The 25316-nt window shown below is 45.3% G+C and overlaps 1 protein-coding gene and 1 non-coding gene across 3 annotated transcripts in view; one reads left to right on the top strand and one right to left on the bottom strand.

The window, feature by feature from the left end:
• MAMLD1 (mastermind like domain containing 1) overlaps positions 1 to 25316 on the top strand; it is a 101469-nt gene that overhangs the window by 15047 nt on the left and 61106 nt on the right. The window lies entirely within an intron of this gene.
• LOC129400251 (small nucleolar RNA ACA64) lies at positions 7492 to 7621 on the bottom strand. The gene has a single exon (XR_008627561.1). It is a non-coding gene; the product is annotated as a small nucleolar RNA ACA64 (small nucleolar RNA).

The following is a 25316-nucleotide window of genomic DNA, read 5'->3' as shown; positions in this document are numbered from 1 at the left end:
GTGTCTATACATAATGGATACTAGCTTTTAAGTCTCTGATATAAGTTACATTCATTTCTCCCAGTTTTCCAGTTGTTTTTAATGCCATTTGTTATTTTTACTAGGTAAAACATTTTTCTGCAGTGTAACCTTATTTGCATCTCCATTTTTTAATCACATAAATATTTTCCTTAAAGATGAATTCACCCAGTTTCCTACCAGTATTTGTATGAGTTCCTATTTTACACTTAAGACTCGTAGCCCGTTTGGTATTTGTCCTTTGGGATGATATAAGCATGTACTTTACTTTGCCTATTTTCAAATAACTGCTCAAGTATCATAGTCCAATTTTTTACAATGCCCATCTTTGTCCTAGTGATTTGAAATGTCTCCTTTATCACGTATTCAATTTCCACAAACACTCGGATCTATTTCTAAGTGTAGACTTCATTTCCATTGGGGGTGGTGTCTTTTCCCTCCAATACCACACAGTGTTAATGAGAACATTTGTATGTTTTATTATTTATTCATGTGTTTATATATATTTTTGGTCTAGGGAGCACACCCATGATTCTTTGGGCTATTCTTGGTTCTGTGCTCAGGAGTGACTCCTGGTGGTGCTCAGGGGACCAGAGTGGTACTGGGAATTCAAACCAAGGTCTTTGTAGCCACAGTTGCATGCAGGCAAGCATCTTACATCCTATACTGTCACCTCCGCTGTATGTCTTTTAAAATCTTTAAAGATTTTTGATATCATTGTGGGTTCATATTTAGTTACAGGAAATGAGACAAAGTGACTGTACCACTTTCACTCCCCTCCCCGGACAGGTGAATTCTTCCATAGCAGAGTAGAGTCTCGCCACCAAGACACTGAAACTGAGACAGTCCATGGCCTTGATTTGGAGTTTGCCGTTTTCACATACACTTATTCTATGTGGCTGAGTATGCTTGTGTGTGTGTGTGTATTCACTTCAAATATATGAGTATATGTGTGTGTATACATACATATCTATGTGACTACTACCATGGTAAATATATATCACTACCATAAAGTAAATATATTTACTTCAAATAGTATTTATTTGGGACTGGAGCGATAGCACAGTGGGTAGGGCATTTGCCTTGCACGCGGCTGACCCGGGTTTGATTCCTCCGTCCCTCTCGGAGAGCCTGACAAGTTACTGAGAGTATCTTGCCCGAACGGCAGAGCCTGGCAAGCTACCTTGTGGTGTATTCAATATGCCAAAAACAGTAACAAGTCTCACAATGGAGACGTTACTGGTGCGTGCTCGATTAAATCGATGAACAACAGGATGACAGTGCCATTATTTATTTGAAGTAAACACACACACATATCCCTGCGACCACTACCATGGTCCAGATGTAGAACAGTACAAACATATGGGATAACTTCACTATGCCCTTTTCTAACTGAGTCCACCTCACTCCTATCCTGTTCCCGCACCAAGACCCCAAATTCCAGCAGCTACTCAACTTGTCTTATTTGAAGGAGGTATGAGGATCACACCCAGTGCTGCTCAGTGTTTACTCCTCTCTCTGCACTCAGGAATCACTCCTGGCAATGGCTTGGGGGTCTATATAGGATGCCAGAGATGGAAACCGGGTTGGCCGCATGCAAGGCAAACATCCTACCTTCTGTACTATTGCTCCAGCCCCTTCATTTTCTTATTTTATCATTATTCAAGGTATGTTATCTGCACAAACTATCAGTCCGACCCTATGATACCTGCTTTACCTGGTTGGGGCTTTTTACACACACACAGAGCATAATTCTCCATAGTTGGGCTGCTGGAGAGACAGTACAGAGGTTAAGGATCTTGCTTTGCTGGCTTGAACCTCGGAACCACTGAGGATCCCCAAATCATCACCAGGATTAAGTTCTGAGCATTGCTGGACATGGCCCCCGAGCAAACAAAATCTCAGTTAGTGCAGCGTCCAGGGTCCTTTCTGAGAGGTGTGTGTTAATGGCTGGGTGTTGTTTTTTCGAATTGTCTTTCTCTCATGCTTCACCACAACAATGAAAAGATGTTTCTCTTTTCTCTATTTTAATTCCCATCTGTATCTTCACTTCCATGAAACTTGTTCATGACTTTGGCCCATTTTCTAATTGGACTATTTGCAGTGGTTTTGTTTTTACTATGGAGCTCTGGGAATTCGTCATGTATTTAATGTGCCACCCACTGTCCGATAGGTAATTTGAACATCTCTCCCTCTGTAGCTTGCCTTTTCATCCTCTTACCAGTGTCATTTGTTGAAAGATTCTTTCATGGCCAATCCTTTGGTTCTCCAGTCTCTGAACTCATCAAGTGCTGTGTCCTGCGGATTTTCTCCTTTCCTTTGTTCTTTTGTTTTTCAGTTTTGCAGTTACATATTTTACATTGAGGATGTTGATCTATTTTGAGTTCATTTCTGCAGAAGGTGTAAAGTTGGAGATTAGATTTGTCCAATTGCTCTAACTCTCCCTCCTCCGTAAATTGGCTTTTACACCAATTGTCTACAATTAGTGAGGCTATTTGTGGGGCTTGATTCCTGCTCCATTGATCTATATAACTGTCCCTCTGCTAGCATCACACTGTCCTGATTAATGGGACAGATAAATAGTCATACCAGGTAGAGTGATTTCTCCCATTATACTCTTGCTTTTTAAAATTGTTTTTGCACCCAGTCTTCCTCAACCCTTCTTTATGCATTTTCTGTTTTGTCTGAGGGCCACATCCGGGGGTGATCAGGGTTTACTCCTGGCTCTACACTCAGGGTTCACTTCTGTTGGGGCTTAGGGGACCATATGTGGGTCGGGAATCGAACCCAGTCGGCCACATGCAAGGCAAGTACCCTTCCCTATCTACTAAAGTTCTGGCCCCTCGTGACACATTTGAGATAAGCTTTTCTATATCTACGACAAACCTTACTGGAATTTTGAGAGGAATTCCATTATAACCATAGAGAATTTGAGGAGAGTTGAGATATGTACCATAATCAGTCTTCTAGTGAATAAATGGTATATGTCTTTTCATTTACTTAGGTCTTTACTTTTTCATAAGAATGTTGTCATCTTGGGATCATTTTTTGTTTGGGTGCTACACTTCGTGGTGCTCAGGGCTTACTTCTATGTCTGCTCAGGGATCACTCTGGCAGACTGAAAGAACCTTATGGGGGTGACAGTGATTGAACTCTGGTTGGCCATATGCAAGGCAAGACCCCTACCCGCTGTAGTAGCCCTCTGATCCTCCATTTTGGATCTTATTTTGCTGCAGATCCTAAGTAGTGCATTTTCTTTGGAGCAATTGTAAATGGAATTGTGTTTTTTAAACAGCTTTATTGCCATCATTCATATTCCATTAAGATCCATTTTGAAGTGTTCAGTTTTAAGTGTTTGTAGTATATTTACAGTTTTGCAGTTTTTAGTATGTTTACAGTTTCGCAGCTACCCCCAATATCTAATTCCATAAATTTTAGTAAGCACCCCCCCAAAAAATACTACATACCTATTATCCCTATGCCCCTGTTCTCTTGATCCTCAGTTTGGGGCACTCATCAGTATCTTTTTAAGTTCTATCAATTTGTAAGTTCTGAAAATTTACTATAAGTGAAATCTTAAGTAGATAGCTTTTTTCAAACAATATTTTCAGGTTCAGTTGATTTTTTTTGTTGTTTTTTGGGTCACACCCGGCGATGCACAGGGGTTACTCCTGGCTCTTCACTCAGGAATTACCCCTGGCGGTGCTCAGGGGACCATATGCGATGCTGGGATTAGAACCCGGGTCGGCTGCGTGCAAGGCAAACGCCCTACCCGCTGTACTATCGCTCCAACCCCCAGTTGATGTTTTAACATGTATTATAGCATAACCTTTTTTTTTCTTTTTTGGGTCACACTTGGCGATGCACAGGGGTTACTCCTGGCTCATGCACTCAGGAATTACTCCTGGCGGTGCTCAGGGGACCATATGGGATGCTGGGAATCTAACCTGAGTCGGCCGCGTGCAAGGCAAATGCCTTACCCGCTGTGCTATCACTCCAGCCCCAGTGCAACCTGTTTTATCATTCACCAGTTGATAGCAATTTGGGTTGTAACCACTTTTGCATCACTCCAGCCCCAGCGCAACCTGTTTTATCATTCACCAGTTGATAGCAATTTGGGTTGTAACCACTTTTGCTCTTATAAATATTGCTGCTCTGAAAATTCATGTATAGACATGATATCCATTTTTTTGTGTGTATACCCATGTGAAATTTCTACCTCTATGTTTAACATTTTGAGGATTTCCAAATAGTGTTTGCACAGGAGTTGTACCATTTTACAATCTTACCGACAAGGTGCGAGGTTTCCAAGACCTTCGTGTCTCCCTCAGCACATAATTATCTGTTTTTTATTTTAACTTAGGCCGTGGAATATCTCTTTATGTATGTATTGGTCACTTTCATATCTTTCTTTATGAAATGTTTATTGCACTGTCTTGCCCATTTTTTATAGGACTGTCTTCTGATTGTTGAGCTTTAGATCTATTCAGGATACTGAACTTTTGTCTGGGTTTAATGTGAATTAAATTTTGGAAGGTGTCCTCAGTGATGGTTGGGAACCCAGGGGCCACTGCTAGTAATGCTTCCACTCAGTCATATAGTGTTCCTGGGATCTTGTGGTGCTCTGGGCCATGAGAGGCATCCTGGAGTTGCTGAGTGGAGCCTTGTGGTCCTGAGGATAGAATCTGTGGCCTTGCCCGGGAAAGGCATGCTCAGCACATCTTTGAACTACATCCCTGGCCCCTAGCATTTTCCTACTGTCTGGATAGTGTTATTTTTAGCACAAAGTTTCAATTTTAAGGAAATCTTAAATTATCTGTTGGCATTGTTTTTAATCTACCTGTTTTTATGCCCAGTTCAAGATCACAGAGCTTTACTCCTGTTTTCTCTGTGATGTTGGTGGCTTAAACTTTTCCATCTGGGTTTTTCTTCCATCTTGAGTTCATCTTTCTATAGCCTGAAATAGATCCAACAATGTTCTTTTTTTTTTCTTTTGCTTCTTGGGGTCACATCCGGCAAGGCTCAGGGGTTACTCCTGGCTCTGTGCTCAGGAATTGCTCCTGGCAGTGCTTGGGGGTCCACATGGGACACTAGGGGTAGAACCTGGGTTGGCTGTGTGCAAGGCAAACGGCCTACCCACTGTATTATCGCTCCAGCCCCTAACTTCATCCTTTTGTATGTGGTATCTGGTTGACTCAGGACCATTTGGTGAAACTACCTGTTTTTGCCTTGGTACTTTTGTCAAAAATCAGTTGAACACAAATGTAAGATTTATTTCATGACTCTCATTTTTATGCCATTACTCTATACATAGCTGTACTTTAAACAAATTTAGAATTTTGATCATTTTAATTTGTTTCCATCTCTTGTTAGCATATAAAAATGTGATTGGATTTTGTGTGTTGATGCTGCAGTCCTACTGAATTCAATTGTTAATTCTAGGAGTCTTTTTATTATCAGTTTTCTGAGTTTTTCCATGTAGATAGTCATGTCATCTGCAGATAGGTACAGATGTACCTCCTTCTACTGGTCTGTATGTAGTGTTTTAAATTTCTTTCTTTCTTGCCTTATTATACTAGCTAGAATCCCAATCACTTTTTTTTTTTTTGGCTTTTTGGGTCACACCTGGCGATGCACAGGGGTTACTCCTGGCTCTGCACTCAGGAATTACCCCTGGCTGTGCTCAGGGGACCATATGGGATGCTGGGATTTGAACCCGGGTCGGCCGCGTGCAAGGCAAACGCCCTACCTGCTGTGCTATCTCTCCAGCCCCCCCAATCACTTTTTTGAATTGCAGTGATGAGAGCAGACATCCTTGCCTTGTTACTGACCTTAGAAGAAATCATTTGCTCCTTCACCATTAAATAAAAAGTTAGCTGTGGAATATTTTTGTAGTTGTTTGTCAAGTCGAGGAAGTTCTCCTTTATGCATCGGTTTATAACAATTTGTATTTATCATGAAGGAGTGTTAAGGCTGTTGAATAATTTCTACATCAATTGATATAATAAGGTGGATTTTATTATCATTTTAACCTATTAATATTGTGAATATAGTGGATTAATTTCCAAAAGATGAAATAATCTGGCAGTCCTGGGATAAGCTCCACTTGGTCACTGGGTATTTTTCTTTTCCCAATACTCCTACATTTGATTTGATAATGGCTTGTTAATTTTTGACAATCTAAGTTCATCAGAAATAGTGGTTTACCATTTAATTATTTTACTATGTCTGGTTCTGGTAGCTGAGTCATAAAATGAGCTGCAAAAGTTTCCTATCGTTTCTGTTTTCCTAAAAAGGTGGGATAAATATGGTATTAAGTCTTTAAATATCTAGTAAGGTTCTCCCATCAAATCAGCCTAGCTTTGGAGATATTTTTGAGAATTTTTGACTCTTCATAGCAATAGGTGGCTTAGGTTATATATTTCATATTGTGTGAGTTTTTATGGTTATTTAACTATTTCTTACAGATTTTTTTGCATCTATATTCATGATAGGTTTAGACTCTGATTTTCTTTTTTTCTCTCTTTATATGGTTTTCATATCAGGGTATCAACCACATAAAAGGAATCACAGAGTGTTCTCGCTTCTCATTTTCTGGAAGAGAATTGTAGAATCCGTATTAATTTTTTAATGTTTGGTAGATTTTTTCCCAATGAAGCCATCTGTGTCTAGAGTTAGGGGGAGATAGTGGGTTTTAAATTATTAATTCACTTTCCTTGATAGTGATAGGGCTACTCAAATAATCTATTTTTGGTAGTTTGTGCTTTGCAAGGAATTGGTTCATTTCATCTAAATTGTCAGATTTATGTGTATGGAGCTTTTCGTAATATTCCTTTATTATCCTTTTGATGTCTGCCCAGGCTGTAAGTGATATCTCCTGCTTCATTTCTGACATCAGTAATTTGTGTCTTTTCTATTTCTTTTCAGTTTTACTAGAGGTCAATTTTACTGATCTTTTCGAGGAAAAATAAAAGCAGCTTTTTGTTTCATTGATTTTTCTCTATTGTTTTTCTGTTTCCAATTTCGCTACTTATCTTTATCATTTTTGTGTGTTTGGGGGGCCACAACCGGCGATGCTTGGGCTTTACTCTTGGCCCCACATTCAGGTATCACTCCTGGCAGGACTTGTGGACCATATGGGGTGCCAAGGATTGAACCCCGGTCAGTTGCACCCAAGGCAGTTGCCCTACCCACTGTACTATCTCTCCAACCACTGTCTTTCTCATCTTTATTGTTCTTTCATTTATTTGTTGCATCTATTTCCCTGTTGTGATGACCGTGGGTCGCCCATACTTGTTTTCATGTTGCTTTTGCCCTGCCGTGGATTTTTTTCGCTGATCAGAACCATATTGAAAGGGGGAAAGCTGACCCTCTCCACCCTCCCTCCCTTCAGGACCCCAGCAGAGTGCACTCAGGCTCAAGCACTCCCGTGTGTGAAGGCTGAGGTGAGTGAGGGCCAATGACACTCACCCTACACGAATGGGCCTGGATTTCATGTCCCCACACCGGAGTGGGCAGTGAGTTAAGGCCCCACTGGCTCTGAACTCCAACCTCACCCATGGCCATGGTCGAAGCTCAAAGCCCTGGGCGACAGTCAACCATTGCCGGCCTGCTGTGGCCTTATTTTGCACTCCCCCCCTACGTTCTTGAGGTATAAACTTAGATTCTTAATTTGGCTTAGATGCTAACTTGACCTTTCCTCTTTTCTACGGTCTGCATTTTCCCTTCTGCACAAGGCTTATCTGTATTCTACACAAGCTCCTAAGTTGTGTTTTCATTTTCATTCAGTTCAGTGCATTTTAAAGTTTCCTTTGGGGTTTCCTTTTGGGCCTATGGATTATTTAGAAGTGTGATGTTTAATTTCTAAGTGTGTTAAGATTTTTCTGATTTTTTTTTGGGTTATTGATTTCTAGTTTGGTTTCTTTGTGATTACAGAACTTACTCCACGTGATTTCAATTATTTTACATTTGTGGAGGTGCATTTGGGGGTTTAGGATATGCTCTATCTTGGTATATATTCCCCAGGCACTGAAAATAATGCATAATCTGCAGTTACTGGGTGAAATATTTTAGAAATGTCATCTAGATCATTTTAGTTGGTGAAATATTGTTGAGAACTTCTTCGTTGATCCTAACTCTGGCTATATGGATTTCTGTAAATAAAGTGTTAAACCTACCAACTATAAAATGGATTTGATATGTTTCCTTTTAGCTCTCAGTTTTTGCTTCATGTATTTTGAGATTCTGTCACTTGATGTATACACATTAAAGATCATTGTGTCTTTTTACTGAATTGATTGTTTTATGACTATCTAATGTTTATCTCCAATAATTTGTTTTGCTCTGAATTCCATTTTAGGATAGTAATGCAAACACTACTACTTTTTAACTTTTCTTCAAAAAAAATACTGTTTGCAGGGTATGTCTTTCTAATTTTTTACTTTCAACCTATCTATGCTGTTGTATCCGGAGTATCTTGTGGGTAGAATGTAGATGAGCCATTTAGAAAATGCAATCTGCCAATCTTTGTCTTTTCATTGGTGTGTTTATACCGTATAAAAGTAAGGCAACTATTTGTATGTTCCAGGTTAAGTGTGCTTTTTGTTTGTTTTCTGTTCTCATCTTCTGATTTGTGTTCCAGTTTTTTTCCTTCTTTTACTTTTTACATTTAAACCCATTCCATTTGGGTTTCGTAAGTTTATGTAAGACTCCATTTTAATTATATTTAACTTTTTAGAATATAACAATGTACACATTTCCTTTTTTGGGGGGTCACACCCGGCGATGCACAGGGGTTACTCCTGGCTCATGCACTCAGGAATTACTCCTGGAGGTGCTCAGGGGACCATATGGGATGCTAGGAATTGAACCCAGGTCGACTGCGTGCAAGGCATATGCCCTACTCGCTGTGCTATTGCTCCAGCCCCACACATTTCTTAATGGGTGCCTTATAACCATTAATGATAGTACACATAAGTTATTTATAACCATCTGTAGTGTACGTTTTGTCCCTTCAAGAAAAACATAAAAATTTTACTTCCATCTTGATATCATTACCTTCCCTACTTTCGAACTATAATAGTTTTAAGCATTTCTTCTATATACACTAAGTATTAGATGAGAGGATGCTAATTTTTGTTTCATCCATCAATGGAATTTAAGAAATGTGTGATAAAAACTTACTGTACTTACTACTTTGAATTTTTTTTGAAAAATTTCTTTTAAATTACAGGTATATCTAATGTTATCATTTCTTTTTTGCTTAGAGAAATTCCTGCGACTGTTCTTTAATTAATGGGATCATAGCAATGACATCTCTTAGTTTTCTTTCATCTAAGAATTTCTTGATATCACCTTCATTTCTGAAGGATATTTTTTGTCAGATATATAATTTGGAGTTGACAGTTCTTTTCTTTCAGCACTTGAAAAAAATGTTCTGTGACTTCCTTGAGTACCCAATATACCTGAGGCAACATTCCTTGTAATTTGAATTGATACTTTTCTATAAGTAATATGTCATTATTATCTGATAGCTCTCAAGATTTTTTTCTTTGCCTTTCCGTTTTGTTTTCTTTTATGAATCATACTGGCAGTGTTCAGGGCTTACCCCTGACTTCTGCTCTCAGAGATCACTCCGAGAGGGGTCAGGGGGTTATGTAGGGTCCCGAGATCACATTCCAGGTCAGCCCTGTGCAAGACTTGTGCCCTACCTATCACATTGTCTCTCCAGCCCTGTGTCTTTGGCTTTCCAAAAGTGTAATTATGGGATGTCTTGACATGGATTTATTTGGATTTTTCCCGTTTGGTATTATCTCAGATTCCTGTGTGTGGAATTAGAAAGAGTATCACTGTCATCCCGTTGCTCATCAATTTGCTCGAGTGGGCACCAGTAATGTCTCCATTGTACTTTAATAAAAGAAAGTTTTTAAAAAATTAAAAGTAATAAGTACAGGGCTGGAGTGATAGCACAGCGGGTAGGGCATTTGCCTTGCATGCGGCCAACCCGGGTTCGAGTCCCAGCATCCCATATGGTCCCCTAAGCACTGCCAGGGGTAATTCCTGAGTGCAGAGCCAGGAGTGACCCCTGTGCATTGCTGGGTGTGACCTAAAAAAAGTAGTAAGTTCAGTGAGTTTTATCACAAATTTATTAAATTACAATGATGCATGAAACAAAAAAATCTAACATCCTCTCATCTAATGCTTAGTGTATATAGAAGAAATGGTTAAGACAGTTATAGTTCAAAAGTAGAGAAGTTAACAATATCAAGATGGAAGTAAAACTTTTATGTTTTACTTGAAGGGACAAGTGTACAATATAGATGGCAATAAATAACATTACTACCACTCATAGTAATGAGGCAAAACATTAGGAAATGCATATATTGTTATATTCTAAAGCAGTGCACTGTAGCACTGTTGTCCCGTTGTTCACCAATTTGCTCAATCGGGCACTAGTAATGTCTCCATTGTGAGACTTGTTATTGTTTTTGGCATATTGAATACGCCACGGGGAAGCTTGCCAGGCTCTGCTGTGTGGGCGGGATACTCTTGGTAGCTTGCCGGGATCTCCGAGAGGGACAGAGGAATCGAACCCAGGTTGGCCGTGTGCAAGGCAAATGCCCTACCCTCTGTGCTAATAAAATGGAGTCTTTCTTACTATGGTTTTGCTCAGTTTGGAAAAAATCACAGCTATTATCTTTGATTAATATTTCACTCTCATTTCTTCTTCTAGTTCTCCAATAATACAAATGTTGGATCTTCAGTTTGTTGTTTCAGAGGTTCCTGAAGAGTCCTACCTCTTTCTTTACTGCCTCCTCCTACTCCTCTTGACATTTTTTAGTTTCTTTTATTTTTTGAGGTGGGAGTAGTCCACACAAAGCAGTGCTTAGGGTTTACTCCTACTCTGTGCTCAGCTATCACTCCTGGCAGGCTCGGGGTACCATATGGAATGCCAAGGACTGAACCCAGGTGTGCTGTGTGCAAGGCCATAACCCTACCCACTGTACTGTGGATCCATCCTCTCGGTTTATTTTCTGTCTGTTGTTCAAATTGATTCCTTTTATCTTCTCATTGCCACACAACTGATTTTTCCCATTCAGTAGGTTTGATTTTTTTCAATTCTATAATTACTACTCAGCGCTTTTCTAGGGGGATGACCACAACTAGCCAGGCTCAGACATTGCTTCTGGCTCAGTGCTCAGAGGGGTTTTTGCTCCCTGCAGTGCTCAGATAATCATGCATAACTAAAGATCAAACCTGGGGTACATGCATACAAAACATGTGCTCTAAACCCTTGAGCTATCTCACTGGTCTGTCATTTGGTTCCTTTTACAGCTTGTTTCTTTGCTGAGATTTTCTATTTTATTAATGTTTTGGGAGTATTTACAGTTGCTTGTTGAACAGTTTTATTATGAACAGTTTTATTACTGCTTTAAAATCCTCAGGAACTGAGAGAAGATAGGTGCACATCCTTCCTCTGAGAAGGAGCTAATATCCAAAATATTCCTAGGGTTACACACAGCGGTTCTCAGGGGTTACGCCTGGCTCTGCACTCAGGGGTCACTCCTAGTGGTGCTTGGAGGGTCATCTAGAGTACCGGGGATCGAACCTGGCTCGGCTTCGTGCAAGGCAAGTGCCCTACCCACTGTACTATCTCTCTGGCCATCTAACATACAAAGTATTGAAAGGACACATACAATGCAACAACAGAAGTAAACAACTTAATAAAAATATAGTTTAAAAGACCAGAATAAACACTCCGAAAAGAAAACAGATGGTACACAGATCTGTGAAAATGTTCAGCATCACTTATTATCAGGGGAATGGACAGCACAACCACACTGAGATATTACTTTTCACACCTCTGAGAGTGACTTATATGAGAAAGATGGGAAGCAACAAGTGTTGGCAAGGAAGTGGAGGAAAAGAGAATTCTCATTCACTATTGGGAATGTAAATTTGTGTAATTTCTATGGAAAACGGTATACAGATTTTTTTTTAAAGATAAAAATGAAAGTTCCACACAATCCACTCCTTGGCATGTATCTGAAGGCTATAAAAACACACAAGAATAGTTCACCCCTATGTTGAAGTTGCATCATGTGCAATAGCCAAAACATGAACACAACCTCAATGCCCATCAACAGAGGGCTGGATAAAGAAGCTGTGAGATAATGACACTCACTTTATAATCATGTTGTGAGAGATAACATATATGAGTGTTTTTACTCTATCCTAAGGTAGCACTGCACTGTAGCACTGTCGTCCCGTTGTTCATCGATTTGTTCAAGTAGGTAACAGTAACATCTCCATTGTGAGACTTGTTGCTGTGTTTGGCATATCGAGTATGCCACGGGTACTTGCCAGGCTCTGCCTTGCAGGTGGGATACTCTCGGTAGCTTGCCGGGCTCTCCAAGAGGGGCGGAGGAATCAAACCCGGGTCAGCTGTATGCAAGGCAAACACCCTGTATTTTGCACCGTATAAGACATCAGATGGCACTCATGCTCATTTTAATCAGGCAGTCCTCCGACTGGCATATAATATGAATGACCGGAGAGTTGAGCAGTTTCAATCCCTGGCATCCCATATGGCCCCCTGAGCCCACGAGGGCTGAATCCTGAGCACTGCCAGGAGTAGCCCCCAAACAGCAGTTGAAAGAGCTAGAATGTGAGGGCACGTGATTGTGTACATTTATTTGCTGACTTTGTTCTGTGAGAGCCACCGTGGCCAAAGTAGAGAGCTAACTGCTACAGCCTTACTGCTGATGGATGGGCTGGAAGTCCAACTCAGCAGCTCTGGGGACCCCTTCCTGGGGAAAATTGCAGGGCACTGACTCGCCTGGTGTTGCTGCCTGAGCTGGAATCCAGTTGTCGGCTCCCCTCCTTGGCTCTGCCCGGGAAGCCGGGGTGTGGAGGCCTGATTCCCAGATTCTCCCTGCTGCAGGTGGAGGTGGAATGTCAGCTCCCCGCTGGGCTGCACAGCCATCAGGCCCAGGGTGAAGTCGAGCCCTGCCTCGCTGTGCAAGTGTGTGCTCATAGCAGCGCGTGCAGGTAAAGTGGAGTGCTGCCTGCCCCAACTGCCATGCCCCCGTGGAGCCTCTTTAATGCCAGTTGGAGGCAGAGGTGGACACTCAGCTCTGCTCAGGCCCTCCCTGGTGGGGAAATGGGAGCCTGTGCATGAAGCCACGCAGCACTGCTTCCTTGGGGTCCGGTGGCACCTTCACTTCCTGTTTGGGCTGGCATGGCCACAGCATGGCTCTGGCTTTCTGTTGGGGTTTGCTGGAGGAGGGCAGGGAGAGCTGTTTTTAAATGTCTTCTGACTTGTGGGGCTGGAGTGATAGCACAGCGGGTAGGGCGTTTGCCTTGCACGCGGCCGACCCGGGTTAGAATCCCAGCATCCCATATGGTCCCCTGAGCACTGCCAGGAATAATTCCTGAGTTCAGAGCCAGGAGTAATCCTTCTGCATCGCCGAGTGTGACTCAAAAATAAAGAAAAAAAAGGCTTCTAACTTGTGACAGAGATCTACGTCACTGTTGTATGTCACCATGTCTTACAGTAATATCTCTCTAGCTCTAGATACACAGAACCAATTTGATAATTAGGAGAAGGTTGATAACATGACAAATATAAAACATGTTGCTTGGGGGCCAGGTAGCAGGTGGGAGATGGAAGGATTTTGAGGACAGTGTCAGGAAAAAGATTAAAGAGCATTGAAAAGATTATTAGCTGCTCCGTGATGGCCCTCGGGGTTACTGTTAGAGCTTAAAGGACAGAAAGAAAATATCATTGAAAGTTAGAGAGAAAGGGATCCTTGGAAAAAGAATGTAACTGTTTTCCTTTGTGGAAGCTCGAGAATATACCCAATGAAATGCAATGCATGATTGAACTAGGGAGATTTCTAGGCAGAAATATTGAAGTTGTCACCTGGTTCCTTCTAATTAATTTTGATCAAATGAGAGAAATTTTAAAGTTATTTTTAGTGTACATTTAGTGAAATTGAAAGGAACTGTAAATTGCCAGGTCTTGCTGAGTTAGAAAAATAAAAATATTCATATCTTTTGGAAGAAGTCGGCTGTCACTGAGGTTACCTTTCTCAGAGACCCTTTGCCTAGAGAAGAATGGCATCCTCTTGGGGGTGTTTTGATTTTCTTTCTTGTTTCTTCGGCCTGTGCCTGTTGTTGGTTCCAGGTGGGAGACTTTCCAGCTTCCTGTCCGTGGCGTGTGGAGTCAGTCCGGAATGCCGAGGAGAGTCTTCTGCTTGTTATGTGATGCCAGGTTTTGCTTATTTGTCTCCACCGTTCACTTTCTTTTTCAGTTTCTCCTGGGGTTCCAGGACACACGGCATGCAATGCATCCTGGTCATTGCTTGCGAGTCCGGTATTGGGTACAGTCACATGACTGGGCAGGGTGCAGAGTTTGGAGGGAGAATCTGGGAAGAACGGGCCAGCTTCTTCTCGGTGGGAACCAGAAGTGCTCTGTAATAGCTTTTCCTGCCTCTTGTCTGTTTATTTTTTTCCCTATGAAATTTAGTAGCAACTTGTAGCCTGTACTAGCCTTTCCAAGCTTGTTTGTATGTTTTATGAGGATTCATTTTTCCATGTATAAATGAAGGTGGAGAGAACGGACAGCTCTGTGAGCTGAGTCATCCTATTCAAGTGCAAAGAGCACCTTTCCCTTTGTTCACTCTACCTCTGCCCTTTCCTTAACAGAGGCTTCGTGCTGGCTGACTATGCTTTACCCTAAGGCTAAGGCTCTCTTCCTGACGTCCCCACTGTGTGTGTCAGAGCTGGAAGTCCAGCCTGCCACCTGAGCCCTGGACCCAGCCTTTGACCAGCGTCTCCAGCTCTTGCCCCGTGCCAGACTCCTTGCCTTCCTACACTGGAAGTGGAACTTGCCTGCTCTGCCTGTTACCGTCCCTCACCGGCTCAGGGGTCCTTTCCGTGGTGATTCCCTGTCATCATGCGTACAGTCACTAGTCTAGCCACACCTCTGACGCCTAAGTTCTCTAGTCACGGTGTCTCTCCATGGTGTGCTTTGCTGGCATCTGCCTGATTCGACATTTTTAGGGACAGGAAGCTTACTCCCTTATGTGGCAATCCATTTTATTCTGGGCCCGTTATATATAGATATGTATAGATTTACATTTTACATATCACACATATATGTATATATATATATATCACTTCACATTCATATATAGAATCCCACTGAGTGATAAACACTCACAAATAACTCCAGTTCATCACCCCTGTTCCAAAGTCAACACCCTCCAACCCATACCCTTGTCTTGGTTCTTTCCCATCTCTGTAAATGTCAGACTTCTTTCTCTAAAATCCAGTGCACTTTCTGGGCTGACCCTGCCTTCCTATGCCATGTTATCTCCAACTCTTCTCCAGGGGTTGGGGAGAGTGAGAGGTGGGAGAATAAGTAAGGGGCAGTAGGAAGAGGACGGAGGGGAGAAGGGAAGAAGAGGATGCAGGAGAAGAACATGAAGGAGAGGAGAGAGGGGCAGGAGAGGAAAAGAGAGGGAGAGGAGGAGAGGGCAAGGAGGGAACAGAGGAAAGAGGAGGAAGAAGAGAAGGTAGAAGATGGAGAGGAGGAGGAGGTGCACAGCGGGGAGCGAGACTTGTGTCGCTCTCCTAAGCCCATAGCAACAGCCACGTGGTGATATCTTCTAGGCAGTCAAGACAGACCTGGCAGTGTGCGCCTCTGCAGTAGGCAGCCCGTCAGCAATCAGCACAGCCAGGCGCGCTGCATGTCCACTTGCTAAGCAGTGCCCGGCCACTATTTCTGCTTGCCTGACAGAGTATTGTGGCACACATCGGCTGCCATGGGGAGCATCCAAGGCCAACGATAGCCCTGCCTCCCGCATGTCCTGCCCTGGCCTCTTCTGCTGTGTAAAGGGCTGCTGCTTTCACTGTATATATATACACATAGATACATATATATTAACATTTTACATATCATATATACGTGTGTATGTATATATGTATGTAGCACTGTTGCACTGTTGTCCAGTTGTTCATCAATTTGCTCGAGCAGGCACCAGTAATGTCTTCATTGTGAGAATTGTTGTGACTGTTTTTGGCACATCGAATATGCCACAGGCAGCTTGCCAGGCTCTACGGTGCAGGCGGGATACTCTCGGTAGCTGGCCATGCTCTCCAAGAGGGATGGAGGAATCAAACCCGGGTCAGCCACGTGCAATGCAAACACCCTACCCGCTGTGCGATCACTCCAGTTTGTATATGTGTGCATGTGTGTGTGTATATATGTATATGTATATACGCATATATGTATATATATATATATACGTATATATGTATCACTTCAGTTTCATTTCTTTCAGGGTGTTCGCTCCCATAGTCCCGTTCTGTATCTCCCACATGGTCTTTCCCTCCCTGAGTCCCATTCACTCATGGGGGCCCTCTCACATGACACTTCATCTGGAAAGTTCTCTTAGGAACTTTCAGCATGAATTCTGCATCAGAATTCATCCACTGAGATAATCTGAGTACCAAGGCTGACATAGTGTGCCCTATTGGAGCTCAGTACCAGGGCAGGTTCCACACCCCACCTGCCCCCAAGCCCTTCCGTTCTGGTGCCAGCACGCTTAGAGGCAGGTCTTAGGTCTCTGTCACTGAGCTCCGAGCCCATGGCCCCTTCAGAGGAAGTTCACTGGACTAGATGAAAGGGTCCAGAGCATATGGTATTCAGGCCCAAGGAGGTGGTTCCTGGGTCATTGGAAATGAAGACGGGATCCAGGAGGCAGAGGATAGAGCATCACCTATGCAGTTAGGCCTTTGCTTGGGCCTTGAAGTGGTGAGTTTGGGAACATCAAGGCCCCAGAGCGCTATTGTTAGGACAGAGGAAGCCTGGCAGGCATGGAGGAATGTGGCACTGCCCATATTTCTGGACCAGAGCTACCATCAGACCCATCTTGGAAAGAAGTCTCTGTGATGGAGAGGTCACTTTGGAAGGCAGTAGCCAGAGGTAACTGGGGAGGAGTCCCTGGGGAGGAGGCCGTGGCGGTAGCCCAGGGGAAAGGTGATGAGCAGAAACCGGCCAGTGGAAAGAGGCAACTCTCACAGATTCTCAGAACCAGAATCAACAGATCGTTCCAACTGCATAGACAGGCCTGACTGACACCCCAGTCCTGCTGAGAGGTACCCTAGAATTGGATAGAAGCACAGTGAGCTACGAAGGTCTGGGGGAGGTGTTCAACTCAGAGACCTCCATGGTGAAGTGTGGTGAATTGTGCCCCCCCGCGAGAAGATAGGTTGAAGTCTTCCCTCATAATGCCCAGCACCTGCGCATGTGAATTTGGGAACAAGGGTCTTTGCAGATGTGGTAGAGGTGAGGCTATTTTAGTGGATCCCAGCCTAGCGTGAAGAAGGGAAGTTAGAGACATAGGGAGGGGTCGGCCGTGTGAAGAAGGAAGCAATGGAATGATGTGTCTCCAGCCTGTGTTGGGGCATATCTAATCTGCTGCACAGTGGACAGATTTCAAAACCCATTTCATTCGTTGTGAAGGATCTACATAGTATCATCATAGTCCAGCTCTTGACTAGTCAGGTGTCAATGACAGGAACACATTCGAAGAAATGCATCTGTCATTGACCACCCCCCCCTCCTTGTATGAATGTCAAGAAGGTCATTTCCAGTCTGCTGCACCTAGACCAGATGTCTGTTGGGGTCACAGTTGTTACAGGGACTCCATCGTTCAGTGATGCAGAACATCATTCTGTGACACGATGCCATAGAGCCATCACCCCATGGGTTTCCTTTGACCTCTTGATAATCCCTCCCTCTTGCTTCTTTCCACCACTCGGGTCAACCCTGATGTATTTTCTGTCAGTCCCTAGTTGTTTGCATTTTCTAGAGTTTCGTATAAATGGAATCCTATTATAAGCGCTTCCTGTAATTTGTCATAGTGACAGACACCTAGTTCTGTTATGGTACATACCTATTGTCCTATTCTCCGTATTGCTGACTGTAGTTTACTGTATGAATGATGCCACCATTTACTTCTTCATTCACCTCTTGATGAGCACTAGGCTGGTTTCCGGTTTTGGAAGACTATAAATACAGTCACTGCCAGCCTAAGAATACAAGCGTGTTTGTGTGGACCTCTTCTTTCATTGGCTTATAGGTTACAGACCCAGGAGAATGATTGGCTCAAAACCTCTGTGTTGAGGTTTTTTTTTTGCTTTGCTTTGTGATTTGTTTGGGGGAGGGGTTGGGCCACATCCTGTGGTGTTCTGGGCTTACTCCTGGCTCTGTGCTCAGGAATCATCACTCCTAGTGGGGCTCAAGGGAACCTATGTGGTGCCAGGAATTCAAACTGGAGTCGACTGTGTGCAAGGCAGCGCCTTAACCCCTGTACTATATTTCTAACCCATGTATTGAGTTTTTTACGAATTTCACAAACTTTTTTTTCAACTTAGTTGATAAGATTACATTCTCCACTGGTGTGATAAAAAAAAAACCCATAACTTTCTATGGGGTTGGTAGGGCTTTGTGGTTTCTCTATCTTCCACAGCAAATTAGTCATCAGGCTGGATCCAGAAATAACCTGTGGTCTAGTCCGGGGGCTGTATTATGAAACAAGATTGAATGTGGGGGACAGAAGCACATTGGGAATAGGGGAGTGTCTAGAAGCATCAAGCTGACCTTCCTGAATAAAGACTGCAGAGTGTGGGTAGCTGAGGGGACGGAGGGGATGGCCCAGTGTTTCAGAACCCTTCCCCTGGCAGCCTGCAGCGGAAATGGAAAGTCTCTGGAGACTGAACGTGCTGTTTTGCTGAACACCCAGTTCCAGGCCCTGAACCCATCTGTATGGCCATGTTACTGCCTGGCTCTGGGAATCCACTCCGGGCCGAAATCTTAGAAAAAGCCAGAAGGAAAAGGTGGTTTTATAATACTTGGTTTCTACTCTGAGTGATAGCTGTTTGGTACCCTGCTTGTCTCTCCTGTTACTGGACCATCCCATGCCTTCTCCAAGAAGTCTCCTGCCTTGGTTCTGACCATTCCCATGTGGGGCCAGAAGGGTGAAGGGGCCGGGAGGATGCTGGAATCAGAGGCAGGAACAGTGGGGCTTGCTCCCCTTCCTGGGCCTCCACTTTCCCGTGGACAGGATGTGGTGTCTCCCAGTCCTCTCATTCCCAAGGCCAAACCGAGAGCCAGCTCTGGCCTCTCATCCGTGCGCTTATGTTGCACAAGGGAGACAGTTGTGCTACTTTTCTCTGGGCTGCAGAGGGAGTATGGGGTGCCAATTATGCACCCACCGAGCCCTAGGGCCTTGAGGCCCCCCAGAACTGGGAGGGTGGTGCTGGGGGTCCTTGGCACTATAGGGCCTGAGCAGCCACAATCCTCAAACGTTCGCAGGAACCGCTGGCTTAGCCAGCTGTAAATCAGCAGGAGTGGACCATGAGGCCCTCTGGATACTACTCAGAAGACACCCCCCCCCCCGAAAAAGCCCTTCTGCGCCTTCCAGATCTTCACTAGGAGCATTTAATGGAAAGAAGGAGCACAGTGGGCAGGAGCCCAGAGAACCCAGAGCCTACTGTCTGCCCAGCCATCTGCCACCTCTTGGGCCTTGTCCTTGTTGGCACTGCCCTGCCTTGGCTCTAAAGCAGTGGCCGAGGAGGAGGAAAGTCTGGACTACCTGTCCTCTCCTCCGAGTGTGTGGTGGGGGCCTTGCATCTCCTGCAAAGAGCAATGAGGCAGACAGACTGCCCGGGCTGCTCCCTCCACAGTGCTCCCTCTGCGGCAGAGCTCAGTCCTCAGAACTCCAAGATGCGTCTGATGCGCCAACTCCCTTCTTTTGCAAGGGAGGGAGGGCACTTAGGCTCAGGAGGGAGCATGTCTGAGCTCCCAGTGTCTGAGATGCCAGTACTTGAACGCGCATCTCCTTCACCAGCACACGGAACCCCCGCATGCAAGTGAGGAGGGAAGCACCCCTTTCTCTTGGGTCCTGGCAGAACACGTTCTGTCAACTACACCTCCAGGTCACCTTCCCGCTTAGTGGGTTACAGTCCAGGTGCCCATGACCTCCTCTGGATCCCCAAGACAGTCCCTGATGCTTGGCCCAGAAACAGTGCAGTGCCCCCTCCTAGAAGACCCCACCGGCCAGATGGTTCCGTTTCTGCAACCACACAGTCACACTCGGGCTCTTCAATGTCTTCGTGGCCGCCATGGGCTGGGTTTGGGACCGTGGCGTGCGTGAGTCAGCCCCGAGGAGGGGGCAAGACAGCACCCCTTTATACAGAATAGGCTCTGAGGGCACCCCAGAAGAGTAGCGGGCAGAAGCTGACGCTGCCTCCCAGTACCACTCTCGCAGGCTCCCCTTTCAGTGCTCCTGCCTGAAAGCTGGAAGGATGCACTCATGGCCCCTGCCGTTTCCTTGGGGGAGAACGTTGCGTGTCCATCAGTGATTACTGACTGTGCCGATCAAAGGGGTTAGCCATGCAAAGGAAACTGGACAAGCTGTTCTGAGTCCCCCTCTAGACAGTCCTCTGAAGGAGCACGTACCCGCAAGCATCAGGGGAGACTGCAAAGTTTGGGGTTCTCAGGGCTATTGTGATGGGTGGTTTCTCAGTTCCCTGAGACGACTTCGTCAAGGGAAGATCAGTACTGGGTGGTGGTCAGTCACTCTTAGAACAGAACCCAGGGGTTTATTCACGTAAGCAAGGCAGGGCTTAACACTGATTAGCTCGGAACCGTGTTCCTGATGCCTTCACCCTTTTGGCACTCCCCAAACCACTGCCTTCTATTGAAAGGTTGAGCCTTGTCGTAGGGAAATGTGTTTTGAATGCATAAAGCAGTAGGGTCACAAAGGGTACCAATTAGATCAAAATAGTTATGCATATATTCTGCGAGCAAGTCAGTGAAATATTTTGATTAGTGCTTCTTTCTCCGCTTTATTTCTTTTTCTTTTTTCCTTCCCCTCTCCCATGATTTTTGTGTTTGTGAGCCACACCCAGCAGTCCTCCGGGGTTACTCCTGACTCTGTACTCAGAAATTACTCCTGGCAAGCTCAGGGAACCGCGTGGGTTACCCGCTGTACTATGGATCCATGCCCTATTAGTGCTTCTATTTTTATTTTTTTTGAAAGGCGGGGGTCACAGCCAGCGATGCTCAGGGCTTACTCCTGGTGCTGCACTCAGGAATTACTCCTAGCACTGCTCGGGGGACCTTCCTGGGTGCTGAGACTTGAACCCAGGTCGGCCACGTGCAAGGCAAATGCCCTCCCCGCCCTGCTATGGCTCTGGCCCCGATTAGTGCTTCTTAACACATTCGATGACACCCCGCAGTAGGTCTCATCACAGCTATAATCGCAAGGTGCTGCTCCGCGGACATCCCCGCCATGGCAGTAATGGGAAATGAAAACATCTGTGATTTCTCTTGGCAACAAAGTCACAGGTTCTGTAAATATCACAGTGGTTCGTTTCCAACATGAATAATTGAAGAAAATGCTAAATTTCAGTTAGAGTGCTATGAGAACAGAAATGTCATCCCCCCATCCCGAATGTCGGGACTCCCTCAGTCTCATCCGTGAACCCCAGCGTAAGAGCCCCTTCGGGAACATGGAGCGATAGTACAGCAGGGAGGGTGTTTGCCTTGCATGAGGCCAACCTGGGTTCGATCCCAGCAATCCCATATGGTCCCCTGAGCACCACCAGGAGTAATTCCTGAGTGCAGAGCCAGGAGTAACCCCTGAGCACCATTGGGTGTGACCCAAAAAGCAAAAAAAAAAAAAAAAAGAGAGAGAGAGAGCTCCCTTGGAGCAATGTTGAACCCTATTTGGTTGGCTGGAATCCCCCCTTTCCTAATTTCTTTACTAAGTCAGCTGTCACTGTAGCACTGTCATCCCATTGCTCATCGATTTGCTCGAGCGGGCACCAGTAATATCTCCATTGTGAGACTTGTTACTGTTTTTTGAGATATCAAATATGCCATGGGGTGCTTGCCAGGCTCTGCCGTGCGGGCGAGACACTCGGTACTTGCCAGGCTCTTCGAAAGGGACAGAGGAATCGAACCCGGGTTGGCTGCATGCAAGGCCTACTTGTGCTATCCTCCAGCTTGACTAAGTCAGCTACAAACTAACCTTTGTGTTAGTTGCGAAGGCTACTCCTGGCGATGCATGGCGAGGGCTTCCCGGACCACACTCAGACTCAGGGCCTGTGGCTATGGCTGACAGAAGCAACACGTGTGCTCTAGGACCTGCGCCTCTGGCCCTGGTGGCCATTCGCACATTCTAGGGCCCGGGGAGCTGCTTCAAGGGGCTGGAGCATGTGCTTTGAATGCCGGAGCCCCAGATTGGATCCTCCCCAACACAGGATGCCCAGAGCACCACAGCCCCGGTTGTAGCCCAGAATCCCAAAGAAAGAAAGAAAATCGGAATGTTGAAATCAAAGTTCAAGCACATAACTAGCTTACCCACTTCAAGCCGTGTGACTTTGGGCCAGTCACTGTCTTGTGAGTGGAGACTCGCCCGGATGTACTCAGGGCTTTTTCCTGGCTCAGCACTCAGAGGTCATTCCTGGAAGGGCTTGGGGAACCATATGGGCTGCCAGGGATCGAACCCAAGGCAAACACCCTCCCCGCTGGACCAGCTCTCCGCCCCCTGGGCGTGTCACTGAGCCTCCTCGACCATCTGTGCTCCCCTCTGACACACATGGTGGCCGCAGGGCTCCTAGGGCTGACTCGGGGATTCAGTGAGAGATTGAATGTTTGTACAACATCCTGGCACTCTATTCACCCTTAATAAAACCAGCTATTTTTCGTGACTTATTATTCCCATTAATAATAATTATTATTATTAGTGGGAAAGCATCTGAGCCCAGAGGCAGCGTGTGTGCGTGCGTGCGTACATGCGTGTGCGTGTGCGTGTGTGTGTTTGCCAGGATTGCAGTATGCCTTTTTTTCTGTGGTGATTTCCCTCTGTCATCTCTGAGGACCCCGAGTGGAAGGCAGATAGGCAGACAGAGGAGGGGCTGGAGTGGAGTCCAGCTGGCTCCTAGCAGCTCCTGAAAGCCAATTGTTACATTTGCAGGAATTTCGTGAGCTGGTTGCCATCATGTTGATTGCTTGCAATCAGCCACATGAGAGTATTTACAACACAGAAATCCTCATGCTACAAGGGACCTTTTAATCAGAGTTCTTTTCCCAGCACACCAGTGGCAGGGAAGGGGGGGTGCGCTGACCACACTGACCCAGGAGGCGACCTGTACCAAATCTGGGAGAAAAGGGACAGATCCCATGGATGGGGGAGAAGGAAAGGCAGAGTTCCTTGTGTTCCGAGTTCGTTCCATTTCCAGTTTATTGGTTCTTCCGTATAGTTTCGATCAAGGAAGAACAGGTTTTTCTTGACTGATGTTCACAGTTCTTGATAATTACTTCCAAGTCAGCAATTCTGCAACAGGATCTGTTTCCAGATAAGTCGGGGTGGGGGATGGGGGGGAATCTCCGTTCCTTTCTCTGCAGAGCACAAAATTTGTGTGACTTCAAATCCAATCACGGGCTTCTAATTTGCACGTCATCTTTTATCGGAGAGGCTCCAGTGCCTTCTTTCCAGAGACCGTGGCAAAAGCACCCGGCAGAAAAGTGAGTTTACTGATTATGCCACCCTGTCAACGTTACTTGAGTCCAAATGTTGGCGTAGATGGTGTTTTCAGAACTCCTAAGTGGATGTTTATGTCTGCAAATGGAAGCGCAGAGGAGCTAGACTTGCTGTCAGTGCGGGGGAGTCAGTCCTGGGGTGTTGCTTTACTCAAACATTGGCATTTGCTCGCATGAGCTGTTTTCAAATGCTTCTCTGCTAGCTTGCCACCATCTATGCACCACTCGTATATGCGTTCTCCACCTGCTAGGCTGGGGGTGTCAAGGAAAGGACTGGAAACCAGGGAAGAAGAAGAAGAATCTGGTAGGGAAGGGTTGCTATGGAGCCGAAGACCCCATCACTCTTGGCAGAGCCTAGGAGCCTCTTTTGTGAGGCTGCTTGGGGAGGTCCCCAGAGGGAAAGTGTGTTGCTAAACTACTTTGAGAAGCTCTCACATTGCGAAGCACCATGCAGATGCCTGCTGGGATCCTTACCCCCCCCCCCCACAGGGGTTCAGTTTCTCTCGGATCCTGCCAGCTTTTGTGAAATGCGCACACAAGCAAATTGGTGGTCTAAAACATTCCACGACTTCACTGGCCAGGGTGTCCGCGTTTGGGGTCATTCTTGCAATAGCGCACTTCTCCAGTTTCCCTCTTATTAAGTCTCCATTTGATTAGATAATATTTCTGGCCGGCTGTTGGCAGGAGGCACATAATCCAGTCTCCCCATCTGTGCTGGATGAGACCAGAACTGCCCAAAGACCACGACGAGTTAGAGATGGGAGGCTGCTTGATGCCAAGATGGGACTTGGTTTCTAGGAGCAAACGTGCACAGACTTAACCACCTAAACTATTGCGGGGCTCATCCTCTTCTGGGCTGCGGTGTGGTGTGTGCCTTTCAGAGGAGGCCGCTGATTCCACCTCTGTCTGAATGTTCTGGCTCTCAGAAACAAACCCAGTGGCAGGCTCGATCCCAGGTGGTTTCTGAGAGCTCCTGTCAAGATGTACCTGTTTGCCAAGGTGTCTTCTTTCACAAAAGTATTTATTTATTGGGGCACACTCAGCAGTGCTCAGGGCTTACTCTTGGCTCTGTGCTCAGGAGCACTCCCGGCAGACTTTGTGGGGGCAGGGATTGAATCCAGGTCAGCTGTGTGCGGGCAAGCACCCTACCCTCTGTACTATCTAATACCACAGAGCTCAGGCCCCCACTGACAAGAACCCATTGGGGGTAAGAAAGGCAAGATTCCTGGCTAACATTGTGGGGGGCACCCTGCCTGTGTCAACCAGTCTTCCTGGGCTCCTAACAGAAGACAGGCATTTTGGGTTTGTTTGTTTGTTTGTTTGTTTGTTTGTTTGTTTTAGTCCAATGCCACTGTTACACAATTCCAAGAGACACCTGTAGACTGCACCCACCAGGAAGTTCCGCTACCCTTCCCCTATTCCATTGCTACTATTCCCCCACCACACCCCTCACCTCCCACTCTCTTCCTTCCCTCTCTGATGTCATAGTTTTCACCAAATCTCAGCTCTTTTTGCCAGTTTGGTTTGCTTGAGTCATTCGTATTCCACATAGGGATGAAATCATCCAATCATTGTCTTTTCCTATTCTGACAGACTGTTTGTTCTAAGCATAATCACTCAGGTTTCTTCCACAATACCCCAACAGGCATGGGTCTATCTTTTTAACAACAGAGTA

The sequence above is a fragment of the Sorex araneus genome, chromosome X (assembly GCF_027595985.1).
Source record: "Sorex araneus isolate mSorAra2 chromosome X, mSorAra2.pri, whole genome shotgun sequence".
NCBI lineage: Eukaryota > Metazoa > Chordata > Mammalia > Eulipotyphla > Soricidae > Sorex > Sorex araneus.
The sequence above is the reverse complement of the archived record's forward strand: the minus strand, read 5'-3'. Positions and strand labels throughout refer to the sequence as shown.